Raw genomic sequence first — 24728 nt, forward strand, 5'->3', positions numbered from 1 at the left:
GTATTTGATCACCCTGTGATATTGCATGTTCTCTTACTTAGAAATCATGGAGGGCTCTACAATTTTCAGCATAGGTGCATTTCCACTGTGAGAGACGGAATCTAAAAATAAAAATCCGGAAATCACATTGTATGATTTTTTAACAATTTATTTGTGAATTACTGTGTCAAATAAGTACAAATAAACACTTGCTTATCAGCCAGATTTCTGACCCTCAAAGACCTGTTATTTTGCTTTTAAATAGTCCAGCTACACTCTGCTCATGATTCTAAATTAGTAGCACCTGTTTGAGGACGTTAGCTGTCATAAAGACACCTGTGCACCCCACAATCAGCCAAAGTCTAATTAGCAACATGGGCAAAACCAAAGAGCTGTCAAAAGACACAAGAGACAAAATTGTAGACCTTCACAAAGCTGGAAAGGGCTACGGGGCAATTGCCAAGCAGCTTGGTGAAAAAAGAACAACTGTTGGAGCAATTGTCAGAAAATGGAAGAGGCTATGACTGTCCCTCGGACTGGGGCCCCACGGAAGATCTCTCCTCGTGGGGTATCAATGATGCTAAGAATGGTGAAGAATCAGCCCAGAACTACACGGGAGGAGCTGGTCAATGCCGTGAAGAGAGCTGGGACCATCGTTTCCAAGGCTACTATCAGTAATACACTAAGACGTCATAGTTTAAAATCTTGCATCGCACGGAAGGTTCCTCTGCTTAAGTCAGCCCATGTCCAGGCCCGTCTGAAGTTTGCCAGGGACCATCTGGATGATCCAGAGGAGTCATGGGAGAAAGTCCTGTGGTCAGATGAAACCAAAATAGAACTTTTTGGTCTTAACTCCATTCGCCGTGTTTGGAGGAAGAAAAATGATGAGTATCATCCCAATAATACCATACCTACAGTGAAGCATGGGGCTGGAAGCATCATGCTCTGGGGGTGTTTTTCTGCACAGGGGACAGGACAACTGCACTATATTAAGGAGAGGATGAACGGGGCCATGTATTGTGACATATTGGGCAAAAACCTCCTTCCCTCAGTAAGAGCATTAAAGATGGGCCGTGGCTGGGTCTTCCAACATAACAATGACCCAAAGCACACAGCCAGGAAAACCAAGGAGTGACTCCGTAAGAAGCATATCAAGGTTCTGGAGTGGCCTAGCCAGTCTCCAGACCTAAATCAAATAGAAAATCTTTGGAGGGAACTGAAACTCTGTGTTGCTCAGCGACAGCCCCGAAACTTGACAGATCTAGAGAAGATGTGTATGGAGGAGTGGGCCAAAATCCCTCCTGCAGTGTGTGCAAACCTGGTGAAAAACTACATGGATATGGATCAACAGTTTTGCTGACATCACCCTCCACTTCAGTTCTCATTAAACTTTCTGTCCAATCAAATGCTCTCTAGAATCCAAAGCATCCCGCCCACTTCACTATAAATAGGCGCTGAAGTTCCAGCGAAAATCTGTTACTTGTTCACAGAATTAGTATTTTTTGTATGGTGAATGGCACGTAGTGCACTATATAAGGGATGGGGAATGATTCAGACAGTGTAAATATGCTTTGGGGCGAAAGTAGTCTGATTTTGCGCTGTGTCACGTGTGACCAGAAAACCGATAGCATAGAGCAGATCATATATACGAGTCGACACAGACCATCACATATCACATTTCTTTAAATTCTACACAGAATGCTATATTTTATAGTGATATGGAAGAGATTCTGACTGCCATACGCTGTCAAATGCGGCTTAACGGCTCTGACCCAAGCTGTGATGTAAACGAAATGCTATTTAAAAAAGGATTTTCCAACCTGTCTTCCTGTTTCAGTTACAATTTCTTCAACACAGAATAACACTACATGTTTTAAAGCACTTCAGTTGACCTTTAAAAGATGCCTCTTATGCTCACTATATTTAATCAAAATGCTGTGAAAACAGTAATATTGTAAAACATTATTACAATTTATAGCTACTACGATATTGTTAAATACTTGAATCCGATTGGCTTACAACATTATATGGTGTGCAATTATTTTCTGGGAAACGTACGGCAAAAATAGTTACATTACATGTCCATATCACTTTGTCAAATGATTTCAGGGTATGAAGATCAGGGTAAATGTAACTTATTTTGTGGAAACGTAAGTACCTTCTGTAGATTCTGAAGGGCAGTACTAAATGAAAAAAAATTATATTTAGGCAAAATAAGAAAAATGTACACATCTTCATTCTGTTCAAAATGTTTCCCCCCTGGCTCTTAATGCTTTGTGTTTCCTTCTGAAGCATCAGTGAGCATTTGAACCTTCTGTAATATTTGCATACGAGTCCCTCAGTCACCCTTAGTGTGAAAAGATGGATTGTGAATCATACAGTCATTGTTGGAAAGGGTTCAAATGCTAAAAAAAAGCAAAGAATTTGTGGGACCTAAAGGATTTTTCTGAAGAACATTGAGCAGTTAACTGTTCAGGACAAACAAGAGACTCATAAACAACTAAACAAAGCAACAACAAAAAAAAAAAAAAACACAGCTGTGAATCAATCAGGTAACAACACAGTATTAAGAGTCAAGTGTATGTAAACTTTTGAACGGGGCCATTTTTATAAATTCAACTATTATTTTCTCCTGTGGACTATATGTAAATGTCTTTTATATGAAATATCTTAAAACATCACATGCATTTTGGTAAAATAATTAACATTTAGCAGATTCTGCAAGGTGAATGTAAACTTTTGACTTCCACTGTATGTTTGTAATTTATTAATGAATTTAGTATGTTTTTGTCATGAATAAAAAATGTATAGGTCACTAATTAAATAAGCACATTTGTGACACTGATCATATGAACTCTGTGCAGATGGTCAGAGGGACAAAATACACCTTTTTTCAGTTTCATATTTTGACTTAAAACTTGCCAATAAAATAATTTGTTATTTAGAAAAAAAAAATTGTATAATTTAGTAAAGTATTTTCACTATTAGTCTCAGACTTTTGGGCCCCATTGTAAGTACACGCCAACATACACACATCGCCTCTGTTTAACTTTCTGACTGACACTTTATCAGTCATTGCAGTGTTTGTGGGAGTGCTGTAGAAAAGGCTATCTATTGTGCTACTCAGTATACATTTAAACGTCTGAACTCAGGAATCTATACTTACACTCCGGGGATTCATTTTCCTTCTCCAGCATAGCTGTTCTAATTGGCATAGGATGGTATGTGGAGACTGGTATGTAACTTGGGCATTGGGAAAGCTGATGAGTGGATAATATTGCCATGTGTTTCTGTGCCAAGTTTGCACCAGTGATGAGCTTGGCAGCCGCGTTGCTGTCTGCATCTGTGACTGATGAGCTGTAGAGGTGAAAAGCACACACACACACACACACACACACACACACACACACACACACACACACACACACACACACACACACACACACACACACACACACACACACACACACACACACACACACTCTCTCACACACACACACTCCAGTAAAATGCTTTGACTGTTGAGCCTCACCCATTCATGCACTGTATTAGTCATGATTATACATGGAAACACACTCACGCACACACTTGTGCTGGCGACTGTAAGACTACAGGCATTGTGAGTGAGTGGCTGCAATAAAGACCCCAGGTGGTGAGATGGGTCACGCTAAAGGTTGACGGAATCATGGCAGGGAATTTGCGGGCAGCATTTTTCTTTGTGCCTGCTTGTGTACTTGGTGGGCTTAGTGCTGCCATTTCAGCCTCCACCAATGAGTCGGGGTTAAACCTCACGCATGATGTGTGTTATTGTTCACAAAGAGGGTAATGGAAAGTGTCATGACCTTGTGTAAATCTTAGGCTGTAGATTTGGGTTTCTCATATTTATAGTCATGGAAAGCTTGTTGTGTGTGGAACATAATTAATACATGGCAAATCTGGAGAAAACTTTTTATTTTTTTATCGAATATAAATTCATGTGCCAGTCACGTTTTCTTGGTTAGAAAAAGAAAAAAAAATCTATTTTAGGTTTTTACATTACCAGTGTAATCAATATTATGTTTATTAAAGCCATGTATGAATCTCATCAAGTTTGTGTTTTTAAGCATTTTATATTGGTTAAAATAATAACTCAAGGCAGTAACAATTTAAACAATATATTATATATATATATATATATATGTGTGTGTGTGTGTGTTCAATATGTACAATATATATGTTCAGCTATTCTTTTTAATTGTTAACTTTTTATTATTTTTGAATTTTTCGGATCATCAGCTCTGTAAATATTGCTCACAGACATGGAGATTTACTTTAAATTTCACCAGGCTGGTACTCACTAAAACTCCCACAGATGATGTTTTTTATGCCATTTTAAGCTTTTTTGGCGTAACAAAGTGGTTATATCTAAGTGTGTAAATCGTTTACTTATTTTTTCTATTTGTGACCCTGGACCACAAGATCAGTCTTAAAGGAACCGTATGTAGGATTGTGGCCAAAACTGGTACTGCAATCACATTCAAAATACTGCAGAATGGTGTGTCCCCTCCCGCTCCCCCCTGACTCGAGGTTGCCAGCTAAGCTGCAGGAGTAGGCTGCAATAAGGAGCTTCCAACGGCAAGTGACGAGTCCTACACAGTAATTTGTTTTTCTTCTGTTAATTATGTTTATGCTTCACAAGAGATGTTTTGCGAAGTAATTATGTATCGCAAAAATTTACAGATGGCGATTAGCCAAATATTTCGCAAAGATGTACTGTAATACCACATTTCAGTCGGAACATAGGTTGTTTTCCAACCCTGCTAGTGGTGCGATATAAAGCTTTTTATGAACGCATTTAGCTCGGCCGACCACGGAAAATTCACTGAGTACTGAAGCAAAGTTAGCCAAACATAGATGAATCTTACCTGTTCAGGAAAAAATTACCAACGAAAGCATCTGTCTTCATATTCGTTTTCAGCCGTCTCCATCTTTCAAAGGCATATCCTATACCATTCTTGTTTTATTTCGGACTTTGTCACGACGTATTTCGGTTTCAAAAGAGGTCTTTTTCGTTTCGTAACATTATACATGTTTAATCCGACACGTTAGTATAGCCGCAGCTGTAACAGAGCTGGCAACCCAGATCACGAAACTCTACTGACTTCGTGATTGGTAGATAGCTGGAGGGTGGAGCCTCAGACCAAAACACAAAACGACAACAATAACATCAGTTGAGGGCTGCAACTCTCACTTTTAAATGACAATATCCTGGCCGGACCACTGTTGTCAGTGATATAAGTATTTGAAATGAACATGATTTCTTAATGTCTAGTGACATTTCAGGGCCATTTTATGATTAACTGACATAAATTTCTTACATATGGTTCCTTTAAGTAGCACAGGTATATTTGTAGCAATAGCCAAAAATACAAAGTATGGGTCGAAATTATCCATTTTTCTTTTATGCCAAAATTCATTACGATATTAAGTAAAGATCATGTTCCATGAAGATATTTTGTACATTTCGTACCCTGAATATTTTAAAACTTATTTTTTGATTAGTAATATGCATTGCTAAGAACTTCATTTGGACAACTTTAAAGGCGATTTTCTCAGTATTTAGATTTTTTTTTGCACCCTCAGATTCCAGATTTTCAAATAGTTGTATCTCAAACAAATATTGTCCTGTCCTAACAAACCATACATCAATGGAAAGCTTATCCATTTAGCTTTCAGATGATGTACAAATCTCAATTTTCGAAAAATTGACACTTATGACTGGTTTTGTGGTCCAGGGTCACATTTAGTCTTCCCATTAACGCCATATATTGTTCATTCAGACTGATTTGCGAATGCTGAACGTGCATAAACACAAGAGGCGGGATTTATCATATGAACCAATCACAGTCGATCATAACCAGTCATATCCAATCATATCACGATGGAGACATTGCCTCCTCTCATGTAACTTCCACCCATTCATTCTCAATTAAAGGAACCGTATGTAGGATTGTGGCCAAAACTGGTACTGCAATCACTTTCAAAATACTGTAGAACGGTGTATCCCCTCCCGCCTGACTCGAGGTTGCCAGCTAAGCTAAGCTGCAGGAGTAGGCTGCTACAAGGAGCTTCCAATGGCAAGTGACGAGTCCTACACAGTATTTTTTTTTCTTCTGTTAATGTTTATGCTTTACGAGAGATGTTTTGCGAAGTAATTATGTATCGCAAAAATTTACTAATGGCGATTAGCCAAATATTTCGTAAAGATGTACTGTAATACAACATTTCAGTCGGAACATAGATTGTTTTCATACCCTGCTAGTGGTGCGATATAAAGCTTTTTATGAACGCATTTAGCAAGGGCGCCCGTGGAAAATCCACTGTGTACGGAAGCAAAGTTAGCCAAACATAGATGAATCTTACCTGTCCAGGAGAAAATTAGCAACGTTGGCATCTGTCTTCAAATTCTTCTCCGTTTTCAGCCGTCTCCGTCTTTCAAAGGCATCTCCTATACAAATCCTTGTTTTATTTCGGACTTTGTCACGACGTATTTCGGATTCATAGCGAGGTCTTTTAGGTTTCATAACGTTATACATGTTTTATCCGACACGTTCGTAGCTGCAGCTGTAACTAGAGCAGAGCTGGCCACCCGGATGACGAAACTCTACTGACTTCGTGATTGGTAGATAGCTGGAGGGTGGAGCCTCAGACCAAAACACAAAATGACAACAATAACATCAGTTGTGGGCTGCAAGCAGGGGCGTTGCTAGACCCTAGTAAAAATATGCTGTGCCCCAGTAAAATCTCAAATTTGAGTTATAATTTACGTTGATAATCCCAAAATAAAGACATTAAACTACATGCATCAACTGAATTAAAGAGTAATGGGGGCCTGTGCCCCAGTAGAGCTTTAGGTCTAGCAACCCTGGCTGCAACTTTCACTTTTAAATGACAATATCCTGGCCGGACCACTGTTGTCAGTGATATAAGTATTTGAAATGAACATGATTTCTTAATGTCTGTCTAGTGACATATCAGGGCCATTTTATGATTAACTGAAATAAATTTCTTACATACGGTTCCTTTAAGTTTCAATATAAATTCAATATAAAACGAATACACAATTTTATAAATAAAAAGTATAAAATAAATATACACAACCATTCAAAATTTTTGGGCTGATAAGATTTTTAATGTTTTTAAAAAAGCGTCTTATCCTCACCAAGGCTGCATTTACAGTTGAGGTCAAAAGTTTACATACACCCTGCAGAATCTGCGAAATGTTAATTATTTTACCAAAATAAGAGGGATCATACAAAATGCATGTTATTTTTTTATTTAGTGCTGACCTGAATACGATATTTCACATAAAAGACATTTACATATAGTCCACAAGAGAAAATAATAGCTGAATTTATAAAAATGACTATAACGACTATTTTTTTATTAAAAAAAAAAAATTACATACACTTGATTCTTAATACTGTGTTGTTACCTGAATGATCCACAGATGTTTTTTTGTTTGTTTGTTTGTTTTTTATTTAATGATAGTTGCTCATGAGTCCCTTGTTTGCCCTGAACAGTTAAATTGCCATCTGTTCTTTGTGAAAATCCTTTAGGTGCCACAAATTCTTTGGATTTTCAGCATTTTTATGTATTTGAACCCTTTCCAACAATGATTGTATGATTTTGAGATCCATCTTTTCACACTGAAGACAACTGAGGGACTAATATGCAACTATTACAGAAGGTTCAAATGCTCACTGATGCTTCAGAAGGAAGCACAATGCATTAAGAGCCGGGGGTGAAAACTTTTGAACAGAATGAAGATGTGTCCATTTTTCTTATTTTGCCTAAATATCATATTTTGTTCACTTAGTACTGCCCTTCAGACGCTACAGAAGTTACTTGCATGTTTCCCAGAAGACAAAATAAGTTACATCTTCAAATTCCAAAAGTTTACACCCCTGGCTCTTAATGCTTCGTGTTTCCTTCTGAAGCATCAGTGAGTGTTTAAACCTTCTGTAATAGTCCTGATGATATAATGAATGATTTTGTATAATGATGTTATATACCATGATAACATGACTTCCTATGTAGTTAACAATTAAATATTCCTAGGTAAATACGCTTATAGTGTAAATCATTTGTACACCTTTTACAGTAAGCCTAAATGAAATGTACGTTTTTAATTAGGATGTTGTTATGAATATGTGAAACAAATGAGCACACATTTCAATTTTACTGCCGTGGCTGACATGTTTATTACGGCAAGTTTATTTTATGCCTCGCTGTGGAAAGGAAAGGGACTTTTTTAAGAGTGAATTTGAAAGCTGACACTATACAGTGTTCTGTGTTTATATATTGCACAGCTCCATGTACATATATGATTATACACTTTAATTCACTTTACTGAGCGTCCATGTACTCCTTTGTACACTCTCATATATAACTAATGATATAATCGTATAAACTCAGGGGAGCCACACTTGATATATTCTCTTGCTTGCACCACTGAGAGAATAACCAGTCACTTAATGAAAGGAGGAAGAAAAGAAAGCGAGTGATATTTATTCTTCACTATCAGGTAGAGCGGCAGAACTGCTTCAAATATTATCGATGCCCCTTTTAAAATACCATTCTCTTTTGTGGCGTCATCCCCAGTTAGATTCATGGACGTGGATGTCTCTTTTTTTAGTGTATGAAGAGAGCTGGTACATTCCCTTTACCTCTTACACATCTCTCTCCCACTCATGTACATACGCAGAGTTTGGACACGATAATCTTTTCTGTTCACACTTCACTAACCGAGGTGCAAAAGCACTCCTCCACATCATTGTAGTTTACATTAATGTTAATAATTAGCCGCCTTCATGATTTATGTGATAATTTATCAGTGTGAAATAGTAAACTGATTTTTTTGTTCTCTCTTTCTGTGTTTATTTAAATAATTTGAACAGAGTGTCTATTTACACTAAGGGCAAACAGCCAGCAAATATTTTTAAATGTATAAGAAGCAGACATAAACATCCAACAGATAGGAGCAAGAATTAAGTGTATTTACAGTATGTCGTTTTCATTTATGTTCAACTGAAAATGAAATACAAAACTGTGAATGTGTTAAGAAATATTTCAGATATTATTTATTTATTTAGTCTTTTTCTATAATCAAAATGTTTCGTTTGGTAAGTTAGGTATTAAATATTACCTTCTATCCAGTCAGTTTTTATATATATTTTTTTTCCTTTTTATTATTTAATTTGTTAAATTTGTAGTAATTTTATTGTGTTTTTGTCATTTTTGTTAGTTATTGTTTTAATGTCTATATAGTTTTTATTAAACTGTGAAATTTCAGTTTATTTATTTATTTTTTATTTTTTTATAGTTTTCTTTATTAGTCCTGGTCCTTTACAATATAATTTTAGTAAATTTTTAGTAAAAGTAAAATTGAATAAGTCCTTAATATTACCGTCCCATTAGTAGTAATATTATTAGTTTTTTATTATTATTATTATTTTGAATTACTTTTAATTTCTGTATTTTCTATTTTGATGTAAATTTTGAATTTAAATCAGAATTTATGTTTTTATTGTATATGTTTTTTTTTATTAATGAATATCACAACCAAGCAAATATAGTGAAGTTTAAATTATTTCTAAAATGGAAAATGTATCAAATATTCAGTTCAATTCAGTTATTTATTTATTTTTTCCTCTTAGTAGTAATTTATTTATTTATTTATTGGTAAAAGAAGTCCTTAATATTACCATCCCATTAGTCATTTCAGAGATACTATTATAGTTATTATTATTATTATTTTAATTATTATTAATTACTTTTCATTTCTGTATTTTCTGTTTTGATTTTTTTTTTGACATTTTTCTTATTGTTTTTTTTTTCTGTATAGGTTTTTTTATTAATTAATATCACAACCAAGCAAATAATGAAGTTTAAATGATGTCTAAAATTGAAAACCTGATAATGTTATAAGAAATATTTATTTATTTATGTATTTATTTATTTATTTATTTATTTAACTTTTTAGTTGTAATGTATTTATTAATTTATTTATTGGTAAAAAAGGTAAAAGTCCTTAATATTATATTTATATTTGAATTTCAGCTTTTATTTATTTATTTTAAGTTTTCTATAATAGACCTGGTCCTTTACAAAATAAACTTATTAGTTATGGTTTTTAATGTCTATATAGTTTTTATTAATTTTATATGTTTTAATACATCAAGTTGAACTAGGAAATTTCAGGTGTTTTATTTATTTATTTTAAGAAGTATAATTTTACTAGTTATTGTTTCTAATGTATATATATCAAGTTAGTTATAATAGTTTATCAAGTTAAACTATTAAATTATATTTCAGATTTTTATTTATTTATTTTAAGTAGTTATATATAGTTATATATATAGTTTTCTGTAATAGTCCTGGTCCTTTGCAATATAATTATATAATTAATATATTTACAATATTTACTTGTTTAATTTATTTTTATTAAGTTAAACTATGAAATGTTATTTCAGATTTTTTATTTTAAACAGGTTTTATATATATATATATATATATATATATATATATATATATATATATATCCTGGTATGTATATATATATATATTATATATATATTATTATATATATATATATTCTATATAGTTTTTATTCATTTTTATTTTTCATGTTATTTTTGTTTGTTTTTATTTGTTTTATTTATTTTTATCAAGTTAAACTATGAAATAATGTGAAATTATATTTCAGATTATTTGTTTATTTATTTTAAGTAGTTTTTTGGTTTGTTTGTTTCTGGGTGAACTATTTCTTTATTTGCTGAGCCAAAAGAGAGTTTTTTTTTCTTCTCTCTTTTCTTGTTTTGTCTGTCTTAGTAGCTGATCTCTTTTTAAATGTGTTTCTTTTCTTCTCGGTGCTTCACTTCCAGCCTTCCTTCTCCACAGGAACAGTGTATTAGGTTCTGCCTGCATCTGGTTTCAATTTGAGCTGTCCTCGTGAAGTTTTACCGCTCTCGCCCTTATTCCCGATGTCTCAATAACACTAGGCCGCTCTTTGGTTCCTCACAGTCTTTAAACAAACAGACATGACTATTACAATAAGTATAATCACTGCACTATTTAACCTTGCCAGTACTATAACAATAAAAGTACAGGTTTCATGGTTTGAGTTTAAAGAGGTAGAAGTTTACAGAGAAGCTGTAGGATGAATGGTTTGCTACCGTCTGTCTCTAGAGGAACAAAATCGCTCTGAATATTTGACTGTAAGGTTAGGATCGTCGACAGGGAGGTTTAGGAGGTCTAATTCTGGTTCCACTCTCTCCCAAGCACCATCCATTACGGTCTGAGATCCATCCTGTGAACATATCTAGACCATTACATGACCCACTGTGTATCTCATTTTGTCATTCTTTTCCACACACCCCTAACTTTTCACCCTAGGACCATTTCTGCTTTCTCCATGCAGTACATTTTACTTTAAGTCAAATATTGAGTAAAGATGAAAATCTTTGTACATTTTATTTTTAGTTTTATTTTGTTGCAATATCACATCTAAAATGGAAAACCTGTCAATGTACTTTGAATTATTACATTTATTTTATTTTATTTTTTTGAATGTCTTAATTGTAATTTATTTATTTATTTATTGGTAAAAGAAGTCCTTAATATTACTGTCCCATTAGTCATTTCATAGGTAGATAGTTTTTTTTGTTGTTGTTTATATTTTGAAGTACTTTTCATTTCTGTGTTTTCCATTTTAATTTTTTATTAACCTGTCAATGTACTAAGAAATATTCCCATTTTTTCCCCCAATTTTCCATTTTGATTTATTTTTTTTTAAACTGTAAAAATTAATTAAATTAATTATTTATTAACTAATTTATTCTATTATTTATTTCAAAAGTTTTGTCATTTTGTGTTTTTGAGATTTTTCTTATTGTTTTTTCTGTATAGTTTTTTTGTAATTAATTAATATCACAACCAAGCAAATAAAGTGTCAATTATTTCTAAAATTGAAAACCTGTCAATGTGTTAATATTCCCATTAGTAATTTGAGAGATACTATTTTTTTTTTCTTTTTTATATTTTGAATTGCTTTTAATTTCTGTATTTTCTGTTTTAATTAATTAATTTATTTATTTATTTATTTTATTAATGTAATTATTTGTATTAATTTAAAATAAATGTAATAAGTTTTGTGTTTTCACAACCAAGCTTAGCAAGTCTAAAGTATTTTTATTTGTTTCATTTTTATTTAATTTATTGTTTGTTTGTTTGTATTTTATTTTTATTTTTATTCTATATTTAATTATTTTTAAACTCTATTTATTTGTAGTATTTTTGTTTCATCTTTTATTTATTTGTTTCTTTTATTTATTTTTTGTTTGTTTTTTGTTTTATTTACTCTTGTATTAAATACATATATAAATACGTGTATAAATATAAATTGTATTTATTTATTTTTAGTATTTTTATTTAATTTATTTATTGTTTGATTGTTTGTATTTTATTTGTATTTTATCTTTCATTATTTTTAATGGTTTTTATTTATTTTTAGTATTTTTGATTAATTTTTATTTCATTGTTTTATTTATTTATTGTTTTTTATTTTATTTTTATTTTATCTTTCATTATTTTCAAATTGTAATTATTTATTTTTAGTATTGTTTCATTTTTATTTCATTTTTGTTACGTTTATTTCATTTTGTATTTGTTTCATTTATTTATTTATTGTTTGTTTGTTTGATTGTCTTTATTTTTATTTCTTTTTTATTTTACCTTTTGTTTTTATGTTTTTGACTTTTTTTTGTATGTGTGTGTATATATATATATATATATATATATATATATATATATATAAGTTTTTTTTTTTTAATTAATATCACAACCAAGCAAATATAGTGAAGTTTAAAAACCTGTCAATGTACTAAGAAATATTTCAGTTATTTATTTATTTAACTTCTTTATTTATTGGGGAAGAAGTCCTTAATATTTCCATCTCATTAGTCATTTCAGAGATTCGAAAATTACTGATTCCAAAAATGGTAAATTATTTTTATTATTTTATTTTCATGTGCTCCATCATCTAAAGCTTTAGCTGAAGCAGAACGAATTTTGTCAAATAAAATAGCGGCACAGCTTTAAAAGATCAAGTGTGTAAAGGGGCTTCACAGTACACACTCTATATGAAACAGATTGACACCCTATCAAAGGCTCAAAGTGAGTGACAGATCCTCCTGACAACACGAGAACGCTCTCCATTTAAAGCATAAAGCGTGGCAGGAACTTGTCTTCGCTGCGGCGGTTGCGGCCTCTCACTCGTACATCACCAGGCATCAACAATATTGACTCCCCAGTTGGAGATTAGCGCCTCGGCCTGTTATTTTGTTAAGGGATCAGCCTCTTTCATGTCCTTACCTAAATATAACTGCGCTCCACTATGGACTGCCTTCACACTCCTGCTGGTATTTATTTTATGAGCACTGGCGGGACCAGCAATGCTCTGCTCTGTCCATCCCGGGCTTTGCAGGATTATCCAACAAATTTGTGTTTTATAACAGCTGTGTGTTAGGAGACACTTGGGCTCTAAATATGGATGTGACATCTTCCCTTTGTAAGGCCACTTGACCACTTTTTATTTTGTTCAGCATGTGTGCTGATCGCTTTGGTCAAAGTAATGTTGGCTTGTACTATGATGCTTTTCTGTGACTGGAATATATTTTATAAATAATATAATAATATATTAAAAGCAATGTATGTTTTTTGTGAATTTTTTTCATTGTGCTTTTTTGTGCTGTTTCCCACATCACAATATTATGAGAAATTGGGCCACACACACAGAGATAAACAATCCCTTGTGGGGGTCAGTCGTGATTAATGAGGTAATGTGTGCTGCTGCTTTAAGTCCAATTGCTTTAAAGTGACATGAATCTGTTAGGCTGCGAGTGATCGATCTATTTATTACCCTATTTATGTAAAGCCAGGCAAACATGTGTTGACAGCGGCCTTTTGCTGCCTGAAATACCATCGCCATCACTCACTTTTTTATCACCTTTTCTTTTCTCCTTCCCTCTTTTGTTTTAACTTCATTTTTGAGCATCATAAGAGCTATTCATATAAATGATGATTCCAGTTAAAGATGTTATTCTGGCTTAAAAACTCTGCAAGTATAAATGCATTTAAACTGAAAGAACATGGATTGAAATCTGCAGAATCATATGAGTGTGATTTATTTATTGTTTGTTTGTTTTTATTTCATTTTTTATTTTACATTTTGTTATTTTTAAATTGTATTTATTTATTGGTATTACTTTTATTTGTTATTTGTATTGTATTTATTTATTTGTTGTTTTCTATTTTTATTTTTATTTTATCTTTCATTATTTTTAAATAGTATTTATTTATTTTTTGTATTTTCGTTTCATATTTATTTAACCTTTTATGTTATTTAATTATTTATTTATATTAAAAAAATATTATTTGTTTTTGTTTTTATTTCATTTTTATTTTATCTTTTATTTTTAAATTGTATTTATTTATTTTTAGTATTTTTATTTGTTTAATTTTATTTCAGTTGTTTATTGTTTGTTGTTTTATTTTTTTATTTTATTTTTTATTATTTTTAAATTGTATTTATTTATTTGAGGTATTTTTTATTCATTTTTATTTAATCTTTTATTTATTTATTTTTTGTTTGTTTGTTTTTGTTTTTTATTTAATTTTTATTTTATCTTTCATTATTTTTAAATTGTGTTTATTTATGATTAGTATTGGTTCATTTTTTCATCTTTTGTTATTTATTTATTTATTTATTTGTTTCATTTATTTATTGTTTGTTTGTCTTTATATTTATTTTTACTTTATTATTACCTTTGTTATTTTTAAATTGTATTTATTGGATTTTTTTTGTTTTTATTTGTTTCATTTTTATTTTATTTGTTTATTTTTTTGTGTTTGTATTTTTATTTTATTTTTATTCATTCTTTCATTTCATTTTGTTATTTATGTTTGTTTGTTTTATTTATTCATTGTTTGTTTTTGTTTTTATTTTAGCTTTTTTGTTTTTAAATTGTATTTATTTTTAGTGTTTTTTTAATTTATTTATTTATTGTTTTCTTTGTTTTGTTTTTGTTTTATTTTGGATTTCATCTTTTGTTATTTTAAAATTGTATGTGTTTTTTATTTTTTGTTTCATTTTTATTTTATTTCATTTTTGTTTGTATTTTTATTTTATTTTTATTTTATCTTTCGAATTGCATTTAATTATTTTTTGTGTTTTGTTTTATTTCTATTTCACCTTTTGTTATTTAATTATTTTTGTCATTTTTTATTTGTTTCTTTCTTTATTTTTTGTTTGTTTTTATATTTATTTATTTTTTATTTTACATTTGTTATTTTTCAATTGTATTTATTTATTTTTAGTATGTTTATTTGTTTCATTTTTATTTTATTTGTTTATTTATTTATTGTTTGTATGTTTTCCATTTTTATCTTATCTTTCATTGGTTTTAAATTAATAATTTATTTTTAATATTTTTATGTATAATTTCTATTTAATCTTTTATGTTATTTATTAATTTATTTTTATTTATTTAATTTTTTATTTGTTTCATTTATGTATTTTTATTTATGTGTGTAGTCATATACACATAGAGTAACCGTCACCGAAATCTTTTGTAAAATCCAAATGCTCAAATGTTGCAAACAAATCTTGCTGAGATATGACTAGACCAGCTGAGCTACATTACGTTGAATTTTCCTTCAAGGAGTTTCACTGAACTGACTTGTGCCCAGCTGTATGTCTGCCAGCTGTCTGAGTGGAGTATTTGACTCTTAATCTACTGTCAGCAGGTATTACACCCCTGTCATTTCAAATACCATATGCAACTACTGTTTGGACTGCCTTTTTGATATTGTGCATATCCTCTGTGGATCCCACATCAGGACTATTAATCCTCGAGGGCTTTGCTAACACCTCAACCCTTAGCAGCAGATTTTACACAAGAGCCTGTCTCCTCCTTCTTTCTAGGACAAAAACATGAAGCGCTTTGGGTCATGCTATCAGAATGGATGCCAGGGCCTTAAAGAGGGCTTCTCGGGGCAATCCGTGACACAAGCGCGAGTGTTAACCCACTAGAGAGCCTTTATCTGCTGTGTGTCATGTTCACCCAAGCCTCTGGATCCACTTCTCCATCCCCCCACTCACACTCCGTCCCACTGCCCACAATCTTCCCAGGACAGATCAACACTCGCTCGCTGTCCACCTCCAGTGATCAGTTTTATCTCAAGCTCTGAAGTGGAGGACATATTTGTTCCGAGTTTTCCCACAGCAGGTCGGAGAGGAAAGACATGAGAGTTAGAAGGAGCTGAAGGTTCATAGAAACCAGACGTACATCCTCACGAACAAAATAGCCCCCACCTGAATTAACAAGCCTCCCCCAAATACCTTTCTAAATTGTTTTATATATATTAAAAAGTATATATTTTTAAGCAATGTATATTGCTATATTTTAAAAGAAATCCTTTGATCACTACAGTTGAGGTCAAAAGTTTTCATGCACCTTGCGGAATCTGCAAAATGTTAATTATTTCATCAAAATAAGAGGGATCAGCATGTTATTTTTTATTTAGTATTGACCTGAATAAGATATTTCATATACCTCCGGTTTCACAGACAAGGCTTAAGTCTAATCCCAGACTAAACTGTAAATCTGAGCTGTTTTAACTGAAAGAAATTTGCACTAACTGATCTTAAAATATGTCAGTGTCTTTGTTTTGCCTCTAGATGCACACCAGTAATGTTTTTTTCAGGGAAAGTTAATAAAATTTACTTAAATGTCCTAATTGAACTATTTCCTAATCCTGGTTTAAGCTAAACCCTGTCTGTGAAACCAGGCCATAATGTTTACATATAGTCCACAAGAGAAACCCTGTTCAAAAGTTTACATACACTTGATTCTTCTTGATACTTGGCATTGTTACCTGAATGATCCAGAGTTGTTTTTGTTTAGTGATAGTTGTTCATCAGTCCCTTGTTTGTCCTAAACAATTAAACTGCCCACTGTTCTTCAGAAAAGTCCTTCAGATCTCACAAAATCTTTGTTTGTTTGTTTTTCAGCATTTTTGTGTATTTGAACCCTTTCCAACAATGGCTGGATGATTTTGAGATCCATTTTTTCACACCGAGGACAACTGAGGGGATATGCAACTATTACAGATGGTTCAAACGCCCACTGATGCTTCAGAAGGAAAAAAAACGATGCAGGGGTGAAAACTTTTGAACAGAATGAAGATGAAGATTTTTGCCTAAATCTCATATTTTCATGTAGTACTGCTTTTCAGAAGCTACAAAAGATACTTACACGTTTCCCAGAAGACAAAATCAGTTAAATTTACTCTGAGCTTCCAAATTCCATAAGTTTTCACCCCCGGCTCTTAATGCATTGTGTTTCCTTCTGAAGCATCAGAGAGCATTTGAACCTTCTGTAATAGTTGCATATGAGTCCCTCAATTGTCCTTAGTGTGAAAAGATGGATCTCAAAATCATACAGTCATTGTTGGAAAGGGTTCAAATACATAAAAATGCTAAAAAAAAAAACTTACTTTAGATTCCAAACTTTTGACTGGTGGTGTATATTTTAGATGCCAAAATGTAGTTTTTCTGTCTTCCACCTGTCAGTCAATATAGTACAGCATCGTCCCGCTAATGTGACGAAACAGTACTATCACGAGAGGAGGCATTTAGACACTTTATCTGCTCCCTCCCTCTTCTGTTCTCCCCCAACCTCCAAACCCCCCTAAAAACACACGCATACAATCCCCCTAAAAAGGACAGAAAAAAACACCCACAAGAAAAGAACAAGAAAACGTCACATTGTCACTTTGCTTGAACAGTTCCAAGAAGTCCATTATCCCAGATTTTATCTTTCCATATGCTATTTGGAAAGAAACCTTTTCGTCTGCTGGTTTTGGAAGGAACTTCTACTCACGTGATTTTTGAGTCAAAATACCTGATAGATGCTGTTTTGTAAATCACAACTGGATTTAACGTGAGTAGTTCTTATTCAAATTTTTCTAACAAAATATTTATACAATAAATAATAAATGTACAATAACCTAAATGTCAAAAATAATTCCTGAACAGCCTGAAATGAGTAACTTTTATGGCTGAGAGCAATGCGCACAAGCAATGAGAAGAACTCTTAATTGAAGTTAGCAGGTGGAGGGACAGTGGGGTCAGTCCTCACCAGCCAGTGAGGATTAAGAGCTGTCAGTGCCCTGCAGTCCCTCCCTCTCGCCCGCAGCGCTGGTTCACAAGGTTACTGTATATAAGAGCCTACAGTTAGACTTGGTTTAGTCATCCAGCCTTAGCTTGTTTATAGTGGATTACATAGAGGGATGAAGGGGTTAAGCCTATCAGGCTAAGAATGGAGGAGATATTTTAATATGTTGGTCCGACACATGTATGTGTTTCGACGGACAGCGACTGGCAGCCTCCCTAACTCTGTTGGTCTCTTTGCAAGCTTTTGACTGACAGGTAGCGAGATTTGCCTGAGCGCTTTTGCATGAGAGCCAACAAGGGAAAGTGAACACGGCGGATTAGCCAGGATTATGTTGTCAGAGGGAGGGTTGACGGACAAACTACAGAGGAATAAATTGGAAATCTGTTTGAGGAGTGCACCGCCCCTCCTTTCTTGCACCCCATTCGAAATGACAAGGGGAAAATCATTAATAATTTATAAACAAGCCTGGCACGTTATCTACGCATCTTTGCCTAGCCATGTGTCCGTATTTATACTAGTTGTCTCTCGTTTGCAGTTCCGGCCCCGTTGGCTGGCTAATGTTATTTATTTAACGCCATTGAGATAAAGATGAAGGTAAGGCTGGGCCTGATGGATCTCATTTTCCCATGCCCTCACTCCTTCTCGCATTAACTTCCGTCCCGCCGTACAGTCTGCCAAGGAGTTGTTTTGTCTGTTTGTGTGCTGATGCAATTTTTTGGCAGCTTTATAGGCTCATTGGAAATACAGGCATTTATAGACATTTCTGCGAAACCGAAAATCGTACCTATATGTACGAATCAAGCAGTTTCCAGTTGAAAAAAAACAATAGAGGCAGTAAAACGCTGACAACTTTTATTCCTTTATAGTTAGCTTGACAGCTGACACGATTGTGTTGCTTAATATTTTTTTGGAACATGATATTTTTTTTCAGGATTCTTGATGAATAAAAAGTTTAAAAGAACAGCATTTATTTAAAATAGAAATCTTTTCTTAAAATATACACTACTCTTCAAATGTGTTGGGTCAGTAAATTGTTATTTTTTTCTATTTTGAAAGAAATTATTACTTTTATTTAGCAAGGATGTGTTAAATTAATTTAAAAAAAAAATTGATAGAATGACTTATATTTTTTTTTTTAGAAAAGTTGAATATTTTGAATAAATGCTGTTCCTTTTTTTTTACTTTTTATTCATCAAAGAATCCTGAAAAAATATAACAGGTTCAAAAAAAAAAAAAAAAAAAAAATAGTAGCACAACTGTTGCAAAAATAAATCATTCTAATAATAAATCAGTATATTAGAATGATTTCTGAATGAATATGTGACACTGAAGACCGGATAATGGCTGATGAATGTTCAGCTTTGCATCACAGATAATTTTTTTTTTAACTGTATATTGAAATAGAAACCATTATTTTATATTGTAATAACATTGCAGTTTTCTTTCTGTATTTTTGATCAAATAAATGCAGTCTTGATAAGCATATGGTACTTCTTTAAAAAAAGTATTTTGAACAGCAGTGTATATAACAGCAATGAGGCAATGATTAGTTCAAATAAAGTATCAAAAGCAAGTAATCATATGTTTTTATTGAACAAAACCATTAAAATACATAATGTATAATAAACAATAGAGGCGCAGAGGGTGCCAACGACTTACTTTATGCGACCTAATCCTTGTTTAATATTGACTCAACAACATTTAATTCAAATGTCCACTTTATCTTTTATATTTGGCCATTTCTCTATGATAGAAAAGCTACAGACACTGTAATTTCTTTATATGTAAACATGAAAACGTGTAAACTCAGAATGAGGGTTTAAACTTTTATTGCAAAATCGCGATGAACAGTTAGCATATTGAGAAAGACACTGATGTATTCTCCTTTGTTTATGTAGGTTTATAAATTTATTTATAAATTAAATCTGATGAAATAGCTCATATTGCATTCCCAGATGAGCATTATAATTAACCCAAACTCACAACAACATGCAAAGATGGAGTTTGAGACACTCCACACATGTAAATGATAACATTTTGTGTAGCAACATTTACTGTGAATGGAACCGCTCCGTATTTATTTATTTAATTGAATCGTAGTGTTTGTGAATTCTTAATGGCATTATGCTTTATTATGATTTTTAAATGAGTTTAATATGTGGAATGCATCACTTCCGGTATTTTGCCTAGTACTGGACACAGGCAAAATGCAATCAAACAATTAAAATCGAATACTTGAATAGAATCAAGGAATCGTTGCAGCCCTGGTTAATACTATCGGTTGGGTTTGGTGTAGGGAATATTTCCAACAAGATAGAGCATTAACCTTTAGAGACACTCGGATATTTAAATTCTGAACAGTAGCAATACCTCAAGCAGCGTAATAAAAAACGCAGTGCCTGTAATAAAAAACGTGCCTCGGTCACGTATTGAACGTGTGTTTTAGCGCCACTATCTGGACATTTCACATTTAAACTGCCGCGAAATGTGCAGTAGGCTAAAGTACGTGATTATAGTGTTGCAGATATGGCACGTATTTTCATGAGCCTGGGATGCTTAAAAGGGTTTAAGTGAGTTTTAGAGTGTGAATGCAGACTTGTGTTTATGATGTGCTGGCTATAATTTACACCACTGTAAATTTTATTATGAGTTTGGCTTCTGTTTGCATGTCCGCTTCAGTTTAGTCCTCACATATATAGAGACTATTCCCCACTACACTCAAGAGCTGTCTGTAATGTTGACTTTAAAGGTCAAATGGAGTAAACTATGTCTGTGACTATTTATAATAAATACTCAGTTGACAAGGTTTTTGCATATTTGAATTTAGGCCAATGGATCTCCTCATAGAGGTTACACATGACTTGTGTCAGCTTATAATAGCGTTGTTTTCTATTTTTAAAAATTGATTTTCTCTTCAATTATTTTTAAATCGTCAACTGTTGTTTAAACCTGAATCTAGCACGACTGTTTGTTTTCATGCAAGAATAATATCAATAATAACAACAACAACAACACTAATAATCATTTCACATTGTCGTTCTCCTCAGGGCACAGATCTTAATTAGACTCGTTGGGCTATTTTGAAATGCACAGCACACAATATTAATGAGTTGACTGCATTCTGCAGGAGCTTGGAGCATTAAGGATGCATGTCTGTACGTTAAACATATGAATATGCAACAGCATAGCAAATCTGCTCTCAGAATTTGAAATGAGCCAGTGCTGTGCTCTGAATAATAAGACTTAAAAAGATTGAATTGTATGTCAATTTACTGCTAGTTCATTTTCAAAATTAAACCAGGGGTAATTAATTTGGAATGACAAGTGGGGTTTATATCACCAGGTACAGATAGTCTATAGCAAGGTATGGTAATGCATAATGAGAGATTATATTATATTATATTTATTATATTATATTATATTATATTATATTATATTATATTATATTATATTATATTATATTATATTATATTATATCTTTTTTGGGGGTAAAAAAGTGAAGACATTTATAATGTTACAAAGGGTTTCTATTTCAGATGCTTTCTATTTATCAAAGAAACCTAAAAATGTCCTCTCAGTTGTGTCTCAACGTAATAATAATAAATGTTTTTTGAGCAGAAAGTCACAATATTAGAATGATTTCTGAAGGATCATGTGGCTGGAGTAATGATGCTAAAAATGTAGCTTTGAAATCACAGGAATAAATTATAGATTTTATAGATTTTAAAATATATTCAAATAGAAAACTTATTTTAAATAGTGAAAATATTTCAAAATGTACTGTTTTTGCTGTACTTTGGATCAAATGAATGCAGGCTTGGTGAGCAGAAAAGACTTCTTTAGAACATTCCAAATCTTACTGTTCCAAAACTTTTGCTTAGTATATTATATTATATTATATTATATTATATTATATATTTGTCTATTTCTATTAGGCAAACCATTATTTTACATTTTAAATTATTTAGTTTAATTGGAATGTTGTTTTATATAGATTAAAAAAAGTTTTTCCATTTTTTATTTTTCATTTGAAAGCAGTTTTTCATATCTGTTGTACAGTAATTCATTTAGTTTGTTTTATTATTTATCTTTTTAAACAGAGCATAACAAATAGTAGAGGGGTGGATGTAGTGAGTTTGTTTTAGAGCAGTGGAGCATTTAATTTTAATTTTTGCTGTCATACATTGTGTTTACACTGCATGTATGATGACAGAGTGAGTAATATTCCTGTATACGTAATCCTCTCTGGCTTCGGATGTTTTAAAAGAATGTCTGATTCTCCAGGGACATAACCTAATATCATCATTTGAGCAATTCCACCAAACCTCTCCCGTTTCTATGTCCACACACACATTGCCGTCTCTGTGTCTGTACAAACACTGAAGCTGACCCTGCTGCTTCCTGCTACAGTCTGTGCCGTCTGCTTCTGCTCTTTCACATTTCTCTCTACGAAACACACACACATACAGTACATATAACGCTTACTCAAGTTACTCTCATAACGTCCCAGTGAGACACAGACAGTAATGTGTAATGTTGAGGGGAAAAAAAGTGGTAGGAACAATTTCAGAGAGGGGTGTAACAGGCTCCCTCTTTATCTCATAGATGTATTCTCATCATCTGCCTTTCCAGTTTTCTGGTATTGATCTTTTTGAAACTAAGTGACCCAGAACCACAAAACCAGTCATAAGTGACACTGGTATATTTGTAGCAATAGCCAACAATACATTGTATGGGTCAAAATTATCAGTTTTTCTTTTATGCCAAAAATCAAGTAAAGGTCAAGTTCCATGAAGATATTTTGTAAATTTCCTACCGTAAATTTATCAAAACTTAATTTTTGATTAGTATTCTGCATAGCTAAGAACTTCATTTGGACAACTTTAATTGGGATTTTGATTTTTTTTTTTTTTTTTTTTTGCACCCTCAGATTTCAGATTTTCAAATAGTTGTATTTCTGGCAACATTTATACATCAGATGAAAAAAATTAACCCTTATGACTGGTTTTGTGGTCCAGGGTCACATATTTTTGAGTAGATGACAGATTTTAGGTTTTAATCAAGTTTAGGATTAAGAAGCATTTTTAACTGTTTTTAACATTTCTAATATTAAGAAATAGTTGTATCTCGGACAAAATGTATACATCAGATGATGTATAAATCTCAATTTCAAAAAATTAACCCTTATGACTGGTTTTGTGGTCCAGGGTCACATATTTTTGAGTAGATGACAGATTTTAGGTTTTAATCAAATTTAGGATTAAGAAGCATTTTTAACTGTTTTTAACATTGATAATAATAAGAAATGTTTCTTGAGTACCAAATGAGCATATTTACATTTTTTTCTGTGACACTGAAGGCTGGAGTAATGGCTGCTGAAAATTCAGCTTTGCCATCACAGAAATACATTTTTGAAATATGTTAAAATAAAAATCAGTTATTTTAAATTGTAGTAATACTTCATAATATGACTCTTTTATTGTGTATTTGATTAGATGCAGCCTCGGTGAGCATTTTTCTTTACAAAAAAATAAATAAATAAACAAAAAAATAAAAATTCTGACCAAGCCCAAAACTTTTGAACAGTAATGTATATCAAGACATATCACAATCTGTACATAATAGTAACATGCATAATTTTAAGTTTAAACCTTAGATGCCTAACCATATAGCTTTGCATAATTATTAATAAATTGACCAATTAATTCCATATTTTCAAACGCATTTCTGCCTGTTTAAACTTCTGTCATTCTAACTAGCATACAATAATACTATCTGCACTTTTAATGCAGATACTTAAACCTTCACAATCCGCAAAAAAGTCCCCAAACTTTTGAACTGTAGTGTAAATATAACTTAAAATGTCATATTACAATCATGCATTTTTGCACTGATCGAAACCTGTTTTTTGCATTTAGGTTTTGCAATTTTATGCACATAGAAAGATATTTTGATCACATGTTTTTTCACTCTGGGACAGCTGACACGTGTTGGGGTAGCATAAGGTCGCCATCCTGTCAGATCATTTTCCTCTCCCAGCATTCCTCAAGTCATGACCCTAAAGCTGCTTTTGAGTGTGCTGGGGTCAATAATGACCAAACACCACAGATCATTCCTCCCCTTCCCTCCTTCATATCTCCCCAACATGCCTTCTTATCTTCTCCAGTGCTCCTCACCTTTCTGTAACCTGCCCCTTTCCCTCAGATTCCCCACTCATGACTTGTAGCGTGCGACCGGCCCACTGGCCCAAGTTTGACTCGGGCATGAACTTTGCTAGAATAACAAAGATCCCAGTCCCCTCCTCCACACACCACCACAAGAGAAGGAAAACCAAGCCCCTCTGTCCTTCTATCTATAGTGTTTTTACAGACCGAAGCTGGTGGTTGTTTGTTTCTGCCCGCAAACCCGGCAAATCTCTATTACTTCTGTTTTGATAAGCAAGATGACGCAGATAATCTTTGTTTTTATTAT

This window comes from Garra rufa, chromosome 16 (assembly GCF_049309525.1).
Source record: "Garra rufa chromosome 16, GarRuf1.0, whole genome shotgun sequence".
In the NCBI taxonomy this organism is placed as follows: domain Eukaryota; kingdom Metazoa; phylum Chordata; class Actinopteri; order Cypriniformes; family Cyprinidae; genus Garra; species Garra rufa.